The 14039-nt window shown below is 39.7% G+C and overlaps 1 protein-coding gene and 1 pseudogene across 1 annotated transcript in view; one reads left to right on the forward strand and one right to left on the reverse strand.

Annotated features, from left to right (window-relative positions):
• Nucleotides 1-14039, reverse strand: part of LOC130357179 (zinc finger protein 84-like) — a 378316-nt gene that overhangs the window by 58571 nt on the left and 305706 nt on the right. The gene's annotated exons all lie outside the window — the stretch shown is intronic.
• The window catches only part of LOC130358123 (zinc finger protein 850-like), a 74485-nt pseudogene that overhangs the window by 21445 nt on the left and 39001 nt on the right, over nt 1-14039 (forward strand).

Consider the following 14039-nt stretch of genomic DNA (forward strand, 5'->3'; position numbering starts at 1 on the left):
CGATATGAACCCAAATTCAAAGGATCTTTATCTTTCTTCCTAATAAGTCTGATGTTAGCCTCACACATCGACTTAGGGAGAACACCCCCCTCCAGGATTCATTAATAGTACCCAGCAGTTTTGGAAGTAGCAGGGTTGAATATGTCCTGTATATCTGGAAAGGAATACCATCGGACCCAGGGGATGTATTCCCTTTGATTGATGCCAATGCTTCCTCCAATTCCTGGAGGGAGATTGGGTCTTCCAAAGAGTCCCTGATATCCTCAGTTAGACTTGGAATATTAATTCCTCCCACTACATCAGCCCTATTAGTGTTACTACTTGTATAGAGATTGGAGAAAAAGGAACTAACCATTTGAGCGATTTCTTCTTTCTGTAGCTATGCTGCCATCAGCCCTCCTCAAAGCCACAATGCCACATTCCTCACCTTGGTTCTTAAGTAATCTTGACAATGTCTTATTTGATTTCCCTTTCTCAAAAAAATTAAATTGTCCACTAAAAAACTGTTTATTTTGTGCTTTTTTAAGTAGATATTCTTTATATTCATCTTGAGCTGCCTTCAATTCTAACAGCTGTTCTCCCCCAATAGCCCCATCTATCCCTGCTACTAATTGTGCCACTTTACTATTCAGTATTGTTTTTAGATAGTTTTTAGTATGACTAAGGGTGATCTGAAAGCCTGAAATGCGTCACTTTATCTCCCTGACCTGTGTTCTGTCATTTTAATGTAATGGAGTAAAGAATCTTGGATTTCATCCTATATCTCTGCTGGATCTTCTTGTTCTTATATAAAATCTGTTCCATGTGACTTGTAAGTATCTAATATGATGTTAGTATTCACGAGAGGATCAAGCATATAATTCTGGACACTATAGGCCTTTAGGTGTAACCTCTCTTCTGGGTAAAATCTTTGAAGGTTTTCTAAGAGGTTCTATCCTGAGGTATCTCAGGGACAATAACCTTATCACACACATCAGTATTGGTGTATGAGGGATCGGTCCTGTCAATCCAATCTGATCACATTCAATGAGATTCACTCCCCCTTGTATAAGAAAGATACCGGAAAAGGAAGGGGGCTGTATAAACATAAAAGTTTGTTTTCTTTATATTCTGTAAGTACCTAGAAATAAGTGATCCTGTTATCTACATGTGTTGACTGTATTGTGTTTTACTCATTGTATTGATTTTAACTTTGATCTCACACAGGAGAGAAGCCATTTTCATGTCCGGAATGTGGAAAATATTTTAGTAAGAAATCACATCTTGCAACTCATGAGAGAACTCACACAGGAGAGAAGCCATTTTCATGTTCAGAATGTGTGAAGAGTTTTAGCCAAAAATCACAACTCATGGAACATATAAAAACTCACACAGGAGAGAAGCCATTTTCATGTCCGGAATGTGTGAAGTGTTTTAGGAATAAATCCCATCTCGTGGAACATATGAAAACCCACACAGGAGAGAAGCCATTTTCATGTCCGGAATGTGTGAAGAGTTTTAGTCATAAATTAAGTCTTGTGGATCATATGAGAACTCACACAGGAGAGAAGCCATTTTCATGTGCAGAATGTGTGAAGTGTTTTAGTCAAAAATCAAATCTTGTGGATCATATGAGAACTCACACAGGAGAGAAGCCATTTTCATGTCCAGAATGTGTGAAGTGTTTTAGTCAAAAATCACATCTTGAAAAACATATGAGAACTCACACAGGAGAGAAGCCATTTTCATGTCCAGAATGTGTGAAGAGTTTTAGTCATAAATCGCATCTTGTGGAACATATGAGAACTCACACAGGAGAGAAGCCATTTTCATGTCCAGAATGTGTGAAGAGTTTTAGTAAAAAATCGCATCTTGAAAAACATATGAGAACTCACACAGGAGAGAAGCCATTTTCATGTCCAGAATGTGTAAAGAGTTTTACACACAAAACAAATCTTGTGCATCATATGAGAACTCACACAGGAGAGAAGCCATTTTCATGTCCAGAATGTGTGAAGTGTTTTAGTCATAAATCACATCTTGTGCATCATATGAGAACTCACACAGGAGAGAAGCCTTTTTCTTGTCCAGAATGTGTGAAGTGTTTTAGTCATAAATCACATCTTGTGCATCATATGAGAACTCACACAGGAGAGAAGCCTTTTTCTTGTCCAGAATGTGTGAAGTGTTTTAGTCATAAATCTAGTCTTGAAAAACATAAGAGAACTCACACGGGAGAGAAGCCATGTTCAACAAAAAACAAACCTTCCACAACCCTCCACAGCTCTTAAAAATCCCATGTGGTGTACAGTATTTACAATAATATATGGCACATGGGGGCCCCATGGTCCTACTACAGCAAGAGCAATATATAGGAAAACATTCTGGAAAAAAAAAAAAACAAACACACTCATATTGCCATCACACCAAGTGACTTAATTTTTTTGGGTTGCCTACCCCTTTTATAAAGTATTTATTCACATGTGGTGTACAGTATTTACTAAACTATACGGCACGTGAGGGCCCCATGGTCCTCTATTGTTCGGGGGCCCGGCCAGGGGTGGACTGACAATTCATGGGCAGCCTGAGCAATAGAGGACCATGGGGCCCCCATGCACCATATATGATAGTAAATACTGTACACCACATGTGAATAAATACTTTATACAAAGGGGTAGGCAACCCCAAAAAATTAAGTCACTTGGTGTGATGGCAATATGAGTGCGGTTTGTGGGGGGTGGCTTGTCACTGGGTAAGGTTTCGTTTTTTTATTTTCAGAATGTTTTCATATATATTGCTGTAGTACCTCCCCCCCCCCCTTCTCTGATCATTGTTGTTTACTATCCTCTTCTTCTCCATCTGGCCTGGACCTCCATGAAGAGTTCTTCCAGCTATGACTTGTCTCTTCAGAATCTGACAGACATACATTTTAGGCTCCTTTCGCCAGCACCATCCCCACCTCTATGCAAACTTCCCATCAATATTGCCCACTTAGTGCCCCTACACACACATACTGCCCCCACACATGCGCGCACACAGCCTCCATACCCACTTAAGGACGCAGGGATGTTTCATTTTTGCATTTTCGTTTTTTTTTTTTTCCTCCTAGCCTACTAAAAGCCATTTTCTACCTACAGACTCATATGAGACTTGTTCTTTGCACCTCCATTTGAACTTTTTATTGACATCAATTATTTGTGGGGCATTTTAGAGGCTTCTGTTTCTACGCAGATCCCTTTTTTGGTAAAGTGACACCTTATGTTTATTCAGTAGATCCATACAATAAAATGATACCTACTTTATAAAAGTTTTGATTTAATTTACTAAACTACTTTACAAATTTTTTTTCCTCATACAGGGATTTATGAGGGTTAATTTATTGCGCCGTGACCTGTAGTTTTTATCGGTATCATTTTATTTATGAGGGAGTTTTTGATTCCTTTTTTTTCCTGGTACATGACCAGAAATGCGCAATTCTGGATTTTTTTTTATTTTTATAACGGGTGCGGTCATATTTGAATTGTTTGGACATTTATGCAAGCGCTGATACCACATATGTGTTTGTACATTTTTGTTTACATTGTTTTAACTGAAAAAATGGGAAAAGTGGGATGATTGAAACTTTTATTAGGTAAGGGGCTTATTAACATTTATTATTATTTTTTTATTTTACACAATTACACGCCATCTCAAAAAAGATTGCATGTACTGAACAATGATGTGCCATAGCACAGCATTAATCAGTGTTCTTGGCGCTCCATACATTTATACCCCGTGACCCTAAGGTGATATACATACACAGCCCCCATACACACATACACAGCCCCCATATACACACATTATTGGCGGCATATACACACATACACAGCCCCCATATACACACATACAGGGAGCAGTGTAAGTTCCATTAATACAATTATAATCCGCTTGAGACCAATATATGGTGGGAAAATTAACTAATAACAACCTATAGGTCACTAAGGTGACCCAAAAATACCCTTTTTTCCCATACATAAACAACTTATCTTTATTATTTCCTAAGCACACTTAACAAAAGGATTAAAATTCCAGTGAAAACCACTCCATATAATTTCTAGTTATATATGAGTGCCAAGCTGGCCACTTTCATTGATTGTTCATATAGTTCCCCCGTGTATCTGCAGCGTACATCAGGGGTATTGGAGTGATCACTGTGATTAAAATCACTCAGCCCCCCTCGACATGTTTCGCTGCCTAACTAAGCTGCGTTAGGCAGCGAAACATGTCGAGGGGGGTTGAGTGTTGGATTTTAATCACAGTGATCACTCCAATATCCCTGATGTATGCTGCAGATACACGGGGGCACTATATGAACAATCAATGAAAGTGGCCAGCTTGGCACTCATTAATACAATTATGGTCCTGATAAAAACTACAGATCATGGTACAGAAAATGACCATCATACAGTCCTGTATATAGAAAAAAAAAATGCTATATTCAGGGCCGAACTGGGCACGGCAACAGGCCCTGGCATTTTAGACTAAGCAGCCTGTTCAAGCATGGGTGTGGCTATATTAAGGCGGAGCCACAAAGGGGAGTAGCAAATGTCAATGATATCACCATACATATTACCCTATTACTATCATATCGTTACAGACCAAATGTGTGCAATAGAATGGACTGGTGGTGGCTTAAAAGTAGTAAAATTTAATTTAAAAAAATCTAATTTTTGTTTTTGTTTTGAAGAAATAAAAGTTATGTTTTAACCACTTAAGGACCAAGGGCGTACCTGTATGCCTGTGGGAATTTCGGTCCCTGCCGCTCGCCGGGCGGGGACCGGGGTGATTGCTGATATCACTCCAACCAGTGTGCCTACAGCTGTTGCAAAAGTACAACTCCCAGCATGCACGGTCTGTCAGTACATGCTGGGAGTTGTAGTTTTGAAACAGCTGGATGTTTGACCCCATGTGAATGTACAGAGTACATTCACACTGGTGGGTTTACAGTAAGTTTCCTGCTTCAAATATGAGCTGCGGCGAATTTTTTGCCGCAGCGCAAACTCCTAGTGGTAAGCTCACTGTAAACCGCTGCCAGTGTGAATGTACCCTAAAAACACTACACTACACTACACATAATAAAGGGTAAAACCAAACATATACACCCCCTTACACTGTTCCCCCCCCCCCCAATAAAATTGAAAAACATATTGTATGACAGTGTTTCCAAAACTGAGCCTCCAGCTGTTGCAAAACAACAACTCCCGGAATTTACGGACAGCCACTGACTTTCCAGGCATGCTGGGAGTTTAGCAACAGCTAGAGTTTGGGAATCACTGGTGTAGAATACCCCTATGTCCACCCCTATGCAATCCCTAATTTAGTCCTCAAATGCACATGGCGCTCTCTCACTTCAGAGCCCTGTCGTATTTCAAGGAAACAGTTTAGTGCCACATATGGGGTATTTCCGTACTCATGAGAAATTACACTACAAATTTTGTTGGGCTTTTTCTCTTTTTAACCCTTATGAAAAGGAAAAGTTGGGGTCTACACCAGCCTGTTAGTGAAAATATATATATATATATTTTTACACTAACATGCTGGTGTTGCCCTTTACTTTTTATTTTCATAAGAGGTAAATAAACGCAATTTCTCCTGAATACGTAAATAACCCATATGTGGGCGTAAAATGCTCTGCAGGCGCACAACAAGGCTCAGGAGAGTGCACTATGTACCTTTAAGGCAATTGGTGATTTGCATAGGGGTGGCTGATTTTACAGCGGTTCTGACATAAACGCAAAAAGATAAATACCCACATGTGACCCCATTTTGCAAACTACTCCCCTCAAGGAACGCAACAAGGGGTATAGTGAGCCTTAACACCCCACAGGTGTTTGAAGAATTTTCATTAAAGTTGGATGGGAAAATGAAAAAAAAATTATAATAATAATTTCACTATGCTGGTGTTACCCTAAATTTTTTCATTTTCACAAGGGAAAATAGGAAAAAAGCCCCCCAAAATTTGTAATTTGTAAGAACATACCCCATATGTGGACGTAAAGTGCTCTGCGGCTGCACTACAATGCTCATAAGAGAAGGAGCGACATTGGGATTTTGAAGAGAAAATTTGTCAGGAATTGAAAGCCCCCATAGTGGAACCCCCCCCCCACATGTGACCCCATTTTGGAAACTACACCCCTCATGTAATGTAATAAGGGGTACAGTGAGCATTTACACCCCACAGGTGTCTGACAGATTTTTGGAACATTGGTCCGTGAAAATAAAAAAATACATTTTTCATTTGCACAGCCCACTGTTCCAAAGATCTGTCAAATGCCAGTGGGGTGTAAATGCTCACTGCACCCCTTATTAAATTCTGTGAGGGGTGTAGTTTCCAAAATGGGGTCACATGTGGGGGGGTCCACTGTTCTGGCACCACGGGGGGCTTTGTAAATGCATATGGCCCCTGACTTCCATTCCAAACAAATTCCCTTTCCAAAAGCTCAATGGCGCTCCTCCTCTTCTGAGCATTCTAGTTCGCCAGCAGAGCACTTGACGTCCACACATGGGGTATTTTCATACTCAGAAGAAATGGGGTTACAAAATTTGGGGGTAATTTTCTCCTATTACCCCTTGTAAAAATTAAAAAATTGGGGGGGAAAATGCATTTTAGTGAAACATTTTTTTTTCATTTACACATCCAAATTCAACAAAAAGTTGTGAAATACCTGTGAGGTGTTAAGGCTCAATGTACCCCTTGTTAAGTTCCTTGAGGGGCGTAGTTTCCAAAATAGTATACCATGTTTTTTTTTTTGCTTTTCTGGCACCATAGGGGCTTCCTAAATACGACATTTGCCCCAAAAACCATTTCAGCAAAATTTGCTTTTCAAAAGCCAAATGTGACTCCTTCTCTTTGAGCATTGTAGTTCTCCCGCAGAGCATTTTATGTCCTAACATGGGGTATTTCCATACTCAGAAGAGATGGGGTTACCAATTTTGGGGAAATTTTCTCCCATTACCCTTTATAAAAATTGTAAATTTGGAAAAAAAACTGCACTTAAGTGAAAAATTCCTTTTTTTCATTTACACATCCGACTTTAACACAAAGTCATCAAACACCTGTGGGGTGTTAAGGCTCACTGGACCCCTTGTTACGTACCTTGAGGGGTGTAGTTTCCAAAATGGTATTCCATGTGGGGGTTTTCTGCTGTTCTGGCACCATAGGGGCTTCCTAAATGTGACATGCCCCCCAAAAACGATTTCAGAAAAACTCACTCTCCAAAATCCCATTGTCGCTCCTTCCCTTCTGAGCCCTCTACCGCACCTGCTGAACACTTGACATACACATATGAGGTGCTTCCTTACTCAAGAGAAATTGGGTTACAAAGTTTGAGAGTATTTTACTCCTTTTACCTCTTGTAAAAATTCAAAAACTGGGTCTACAAGAACATGTGAGTGTAAAAAAAGAAGATTTTGAATTTTCTCCTTTATTTTGCTGTTATTCCTGTTAAACACCTAAAGGGTTAACACACTTACTGAATGTCATTTTGAATATTTTGACGGGTGCAGTTTTTATAATGGGGTCATTTGTGGGTTATTTCTAATAGGAAGGCCCTTCAAATCCACTTCTTCCTGAACTGGTCCATGAAAAATTCCGATTTTGAAAATTTTGTGAAAAATTTGAAAATTGCTGCTGAACTTTGAAGCTCTCTGATGTCTTCCAAAAGTAAAAACATATCTACTTTATGATGCAAACGTAAAGTAGACATATTGTATTTGTGAATCAATATATAAAATTTATTTGGAATGTCTATTTTCCTTACAAACAGAGAGCTTCAAAGTTAGAAAAATGCTAAATTTTCAATTTTTTCACCAAATTTTAGAATTTTTCACCAAGAAAAGATGCAAGTATCGACAAAATGTTACCACAAACATAAAGTAGAATAAGTCACGAAAAAAGAATCTCGGAATCAGAATGAAAGGTAAAAGCATCCCAGAGTTATTAATGCTTAAAGTGAAAGTGGTCAGATGTGCAAAAAAACGCTCTCGTCCTAGAGTGAAAATTGGCCTGGTCCTTAACCCCTTAAGGACCAAGGACGTACCGGTACGTCCTTGGTCCTGCTCTCCTGATATAACACGGGGTTACACAGTAACCCCGCGTCATATCACGGCAGGCCTGGCGTCATAGTGAAGCCGGGACCCGCCTCTAATAGCGCGCAGCGCCGATCGCGGCGCCACGCGCTATTAACCCTATTAACCCGCACGGCTAAAAGTGAAAGTTGCCGGCTAGCTCAGTCGGGCTGTTCGGGATACCCGCGGCTAATCGCGGCATCCCGAACAGCTGACAGGACAGCGGGAGGGCCCCTACCTGCCTCCTCGCTGTCTGATCGCCGAATGACTGCTCAGTGCCTGAGATCCAGGCATGAGCATTCAAGCGGCAGAATCATCGATCACTGTTTTTTTATGAGAAACCAGTGATCAATGATAATGATCAGTGTGTGCAGCGTTATAGGTCCCTATGGGACCTATAACATTGCAAAAAAAAAGTGAAAAAAAAAAGTGAATAAAGATCATTTAACTCCTCCCCTATTAAAAGTTTGAATCACCCCCCTTTTCCAATAAAAAAAAACCGCATTGTAAATAAAAATAAACATATACGGTATCACCGCGTGCGGAAATGTCCGAATTATAAAAATATATCATTAATTAAACCGCTCGGTCAATGGCGTGCGCGCAAAAAAATTCGATCAATAAGTCCTATCAATGCAAAAATGGTACCGTTAAAAACTTCATATCACAGCGCAAAAAATGAGCCCTCATACCGCCCCATACACGGAAAAATAAAAAAGTTATAGGGGTCAGAAGATGACAATTTTAAACGTATTAATTTTCCTGCATGTAGTTATGATTTTTTCCAGAAGTCCGACAAAATCAAACCTATATAAGTAGGGTATCATTTTAATCGTATGGACCTACAGAATAAAGATAAGGTGTCATTTTTACTGAAAAATGTACTACGTAGAAACGGAAGCCCCCAAAAGTTACAAAACGGCGTTGTTTTTTTTCAATTTTGTCGCACAATGATTTTTTTTCCATTTCACCGTAGATTTTTGGGCAAAATGACTGACGTCATTACAAAGTATAATTGGTGCCGCAAAAAATAAGCCATCATATGGATTTTTAGGTGCAAAATTGAAAGAGTTATGATTTTTTAAAGGCAAGGAGCAAAAAACGAAAATGCAAAAACGGAAAAACCCCCGGTCCTTAAGGGGTTAAGGTCAGTGTGCATATATTGTGAATAGTAGACCCCATCTTCATATCTCAGTGAGGTTCAGGACGGCACCGCCTGCTGTAATCCATGGAATACTCACCTAGAGTCGTCCTCATGTATTGTCATTTTCTGTCATATTGAGGTCTCGTTCCTCTTTGTGTCATAAACCTTCTTTATATGTGCAGGAAATATGGAGGTTTGGTCTGTGAAATCCTTATAATATGTTGTATGTGATATAATATGGAGAATTACATCTATGTGAGATAAAGATGGAAAGTCCTGTGTATGGTGTCATGTCTGGAGGTGGAGGGACACAAGACATCATGGTTCCCAGTATACATGTTGTTGTGCTCTCCCCCTCCCCCACCTTTTCCCCACAGGTTGTTTCTGTACTTAGTTATTCTGCCCAGCAACAGCTGTTCTGATAAGAGATGGATTCCTGGTTCTGATTGGATGTCCAGATTCTGCCCGGCAACCGTGATCTTCTGCCCAGCAATGCTTCTGCTCCCCAACAGCATTCTGATTGGCTACTAGTGTTGAGCACGAATATTTGTCATGCAAATTATTATTGCGAATATCGGCACTTCGCGATTTCGCGAATATTTATAATATAGTGCGATATATTCTTAATGACGAATATTCATAATTTTTTTCACATGCAAATTTTGGCACGGAAAAGCAAGTGAATAAACATAGCGAATATTCGAATTTCGGGAACATAAGACGAATAATCTTCAATATATTACCGAAATATCGCGAATTCGAAAATGGTCCCTGCCGCTCATCACTATTGGCTACAGGCCCAATGGAGGGAACAGGTTTTCCCCCTAAATACAGGACTCTGGTGTCTCCAGCTCAGTCAGCCTGTGGTGAAGATTAGGAGAAGGGAAGTCATGTGTGGACATGTTTATTATTATAGTTCTGGAATTTTATTACTACTACTTTGGTTTAACCCCTTAAGGCCATTTTTTGCAAATCTGACCTGTGTCATTTTATGCATTAATTTCTCTGGGATGCTTTTACTAATGATTTTGATTCCAAGATTGTTTTTTTTATGACATATCCTAATTTAAGATAGTGGTAAATTTTTGTTGATCATTGCATAATTTATTATGAAAATTCAAAAATTTCATATTTTTTTTTTCAAATTTAGCATTTTTCTGATGTTTAAATTCTCTGCTTGTAAGGAAAATGGGCGTACCAAAATAAATTATATATTAATTCACATATGCAATATGTCTACTTTATGTTGGCATCATAAGGTTTTCATGTTTTTACCTTTTGAAGATATTAGAGGCCTTCTAAGTATAGCCGCAATTCCAAATTTTCACAAAAAAACTGTATTTTTGGTGACCAGTTCAGTTTGATGGGGATTTGAGGGGCCCTTCTGTAAGAAATCCTCCATAAATGACCCACTATAGAAACTGCACCCCTCAAGAGAATTCAAAATGACATTCGGAAAGTTTAACCCTTTAGGTCTTTCCCAGGAATAGCAGCAAAGTGGAGGAGAAAACTCAAAATTTAAATTTTTTTTACATTAACATGGTCTTGTAGTCCCATTTTTTCATTTTTGCAAGGGGTAAAATGAGGAAAAGTCCCCCAAAATGGGTACCCAATTTCTCTTAAGAATGGAAATACCTCATATGTGGATGTAAAGGGATCTGCGAGTGCACTTGAGGACTCAGAATGGAAAGAATCACATTGGGGTTTTGAAGAGAGAATATTCCTGAAATGGTTTTTGGGGGCCTTATCGCATTTAGGAGGCCCCCATGGTGCCAGAACAGCAAAGAACCTCCAACATGGCACACCATTTGGGAAACTTAACCCCTCAAGGAATGTAACAAGGTGTACAGTGAGCCTTAACACCTCACAGGAATTTGATGAATTTTTGTGATGTGAAAATGAAGTGTGTTTTTTTTTCACTAAAATGCTCATGTTATCCCAAATTTTTACTTTTCCCAAAAGGTAATAGGAAAAAAGGCCCCAAAATTTGTAACCCCAAATGTGGATGTAAAGTGCTCTCTGAGTGCACTACAGGGCTCAGACGAGAAGAAGGAAAATTTTGCTTTTGGAGAGAGAAATTTTTCTCGTTTAGTCCGAGAGGGTCTGTGGCATGGGACAGAGAAATAAGTCCTTGCTTCTCTCTGTAGTAGGTAGGTATGTCGATCCAGGCCAGGTGTCACAATCTTCACCACTTGCAGTACAAAGAAACAGAGGGAGGCTGTAGAACCACTGTGGGCCTTGTTTATGTGTTGCGCTAGTCTGGGGACACCTTGACCTTGTGCATTTAAAAAGCCCCGATGGTGCCAGAAAAAATAGAAAAAATGTGCCTCAAGCTGTTGTATAACTGCAACTCCCAGCATGCACAGAAAGCCAAAGGGCATGCTGAGAGTTGTAGTTTTGCCTTCAGCTGTTGCATAACTACAATTCCCAGCACGCCCTTTGGTTGTCAGTGCATACTGGGGGTTGTAGTTTTTCAGCTGCTGGAGGCACATTTTTTGCTGGGAGTTGATCTAATGCAACAGCAGAAGGCACACAAGCATTACCTCCTGCTGCTTCTCCCCTTGACCTGCCGCCGCTGCCCACAACCACTGCCCATCCTCACCCACTGCTGTCACCTCCAGACTCTGTCACCCATAAAGTGACCATCGCCACTGCCCATCACCAACCCAGCGAGACCCGTGATTGGTCGGCCGTTCTCGGACGATCACTCATGGGGATCTCGAGGTGGCACCAATGCCACCTCACTCGTGCTGGGCAAGTGTGATTGGTCCAGTCTCAGACAACACCAATCACTCTGATTTTCCAAGTCACCAGGTCACCAGTGACCTGATTGACCTAGAAAAGACGTTATTCGTTGGTCAGAATTGACCGGCGAATCACAGCGATCACCGACAAGGGGGGTGCCCGGACACAGTGATCCAGGAACGCAGCGCCATAAATGTACAGCGCTGTGAGCTAAGAACTTCTTAGCAGCGCCGTACATTTACAGCGCATGTTCTTAAAGGGTTAAAGGGGTACTCCGATGGAAAACTATATTTTTCAACTGGTGCCAGAAAGTTAAACAGTACTTTCAGTATGTATCAGCTGCTGTATACAAGAGAAAGTTCTTTTCTTTTTTAATTTCTTTTCTGTCTGACCACAGTGCTCTCTGCTGACACATCTGTAGTCGGGGTTAAGAACTAATTTATGAATTATTATGGTCAACAAAAATATGAAAAATATTATGACCGTTATAAATTGACAAAAATATACAAACAATGCAAATCACCATATTTGGGCCCGACTATTTCCCCAGATACGAGTTCTATGAAGTAGCGGTATAAGTAACTTTTGCAATGTAATAAAATAATAACGCAGTTATTATACAAATGATATGTACATTTATTGGTTACAATTGATTAACATTAAAGAGTAATAAAAACAGACCGTGATATAAATGAAATTATATAAAGAATATCAATGACGTAATGTCTGATATAAATCAATGATACATTAGTAATGTTATTTAATACTATTAAACTTAGTCACAGAAGTAGGTTAGTTCAGATATCAGTAGATTACTTTGTGTAGAGATCATTACATTACATGATATCAAATGGGCATTTTACATGTATAAAATGGGAATAAACCCCGCCCAATTCTAACCACAACTATCTCTGGTAGGATACGGTACTAAATATATAATTTGAATGCAAATAAAAAAGCAAAGAGCAATTGCTACTGAAAAAATACTTATACATTTTATTAGAAATCAATACATAAAAAAAAAGTCACCATACGCTACTAATTAGTAAGACTTAAATTAAGTTTCCTCGTGGAAATTATCATGTCATGTGTTGGAGAAGAGGAAGATCCCAACAGGCTATGCTAATATGTAATTTGATCATTGCATTGATGCCCATAAGACACGCCCGCTTCATCTGCAGTAGAAGAGGGTGTGGCTTATAAACTACTATTACCATCTAATAATTGAGATTATATATAAGCCAGGTCTGCTCCTATAAATAATATAATTCTGTCCACATTAAAAATTAGGTAACTTAATAAATAAGAAACTTGTGTATCTTACCACCGAGAGTACTTCTGGAGAAAAGAAAGATGGCTGCCTGGGGTCCATGGGAACACCTGTAGTCATAACCGGTTATCAGAGAAGAATGGGCTTATTGGATGAAGTTTTCTCCCTGACTCTTCATGGCTCCGCCCCCTCAGGTAGCCTCTAGGATCTTCGGTAATGAGGATCTGTGATGCTTCCTCTTCCTATCTCTTGCAGTTCCCGGTTTCAGTCTCCTGATGTCCCTCTCACCCAAGTTTTAACCTCTTTTCTATCGTAAGGATCCACTTAAACAAATATAATGTTCTCCAATGGTGACTGGTGGGTGTTAACTATGTAGATCAGAGTCTAGTTACATGACATCACAGCTAAACATTAATTTACTATAATTTTGTTATAAATAGAAGATTATTGTGGCCGCCTTATCACCTGTATACACATAATCCAAGACAAGACAATGTCATTGATACTTCTCAGGCATCTCAAATAGATGGCCAGAGATATAGATAAATAGAATGAAATACACCCCATTGTTATACACACACATAGCTGTATCCAGGTGTACAGAGCAGACCCCCCCATTGTTATACACACACCCCTGTATCCAGGTGTACAGAGCAGACCCCCCATTGTTATACACACACCGCTGTATCCAGGTGTACAGAGCCGACCCCCATTGTTATACACACACAGCTGTATCCAGGTGTACAGAGCAGACCCCCCATTGTTATACACACACCCCTGTATCCAGGTGTACAG

This window comes from Hyla sarda, chromosome 2 (assembly GCF_029499605.1).
Source record: "Hyla sarda isolate aHylSar1 chromosome 2, aHylSar1.hap1, whole genome shotgun sequence".
Taxonomy (NCBI): domain Eukaryota; kingdom Metazoa; phylum Chordata; class Amphibia; order Anura; family Hylidae; genus Hyla; species Hyla sarda.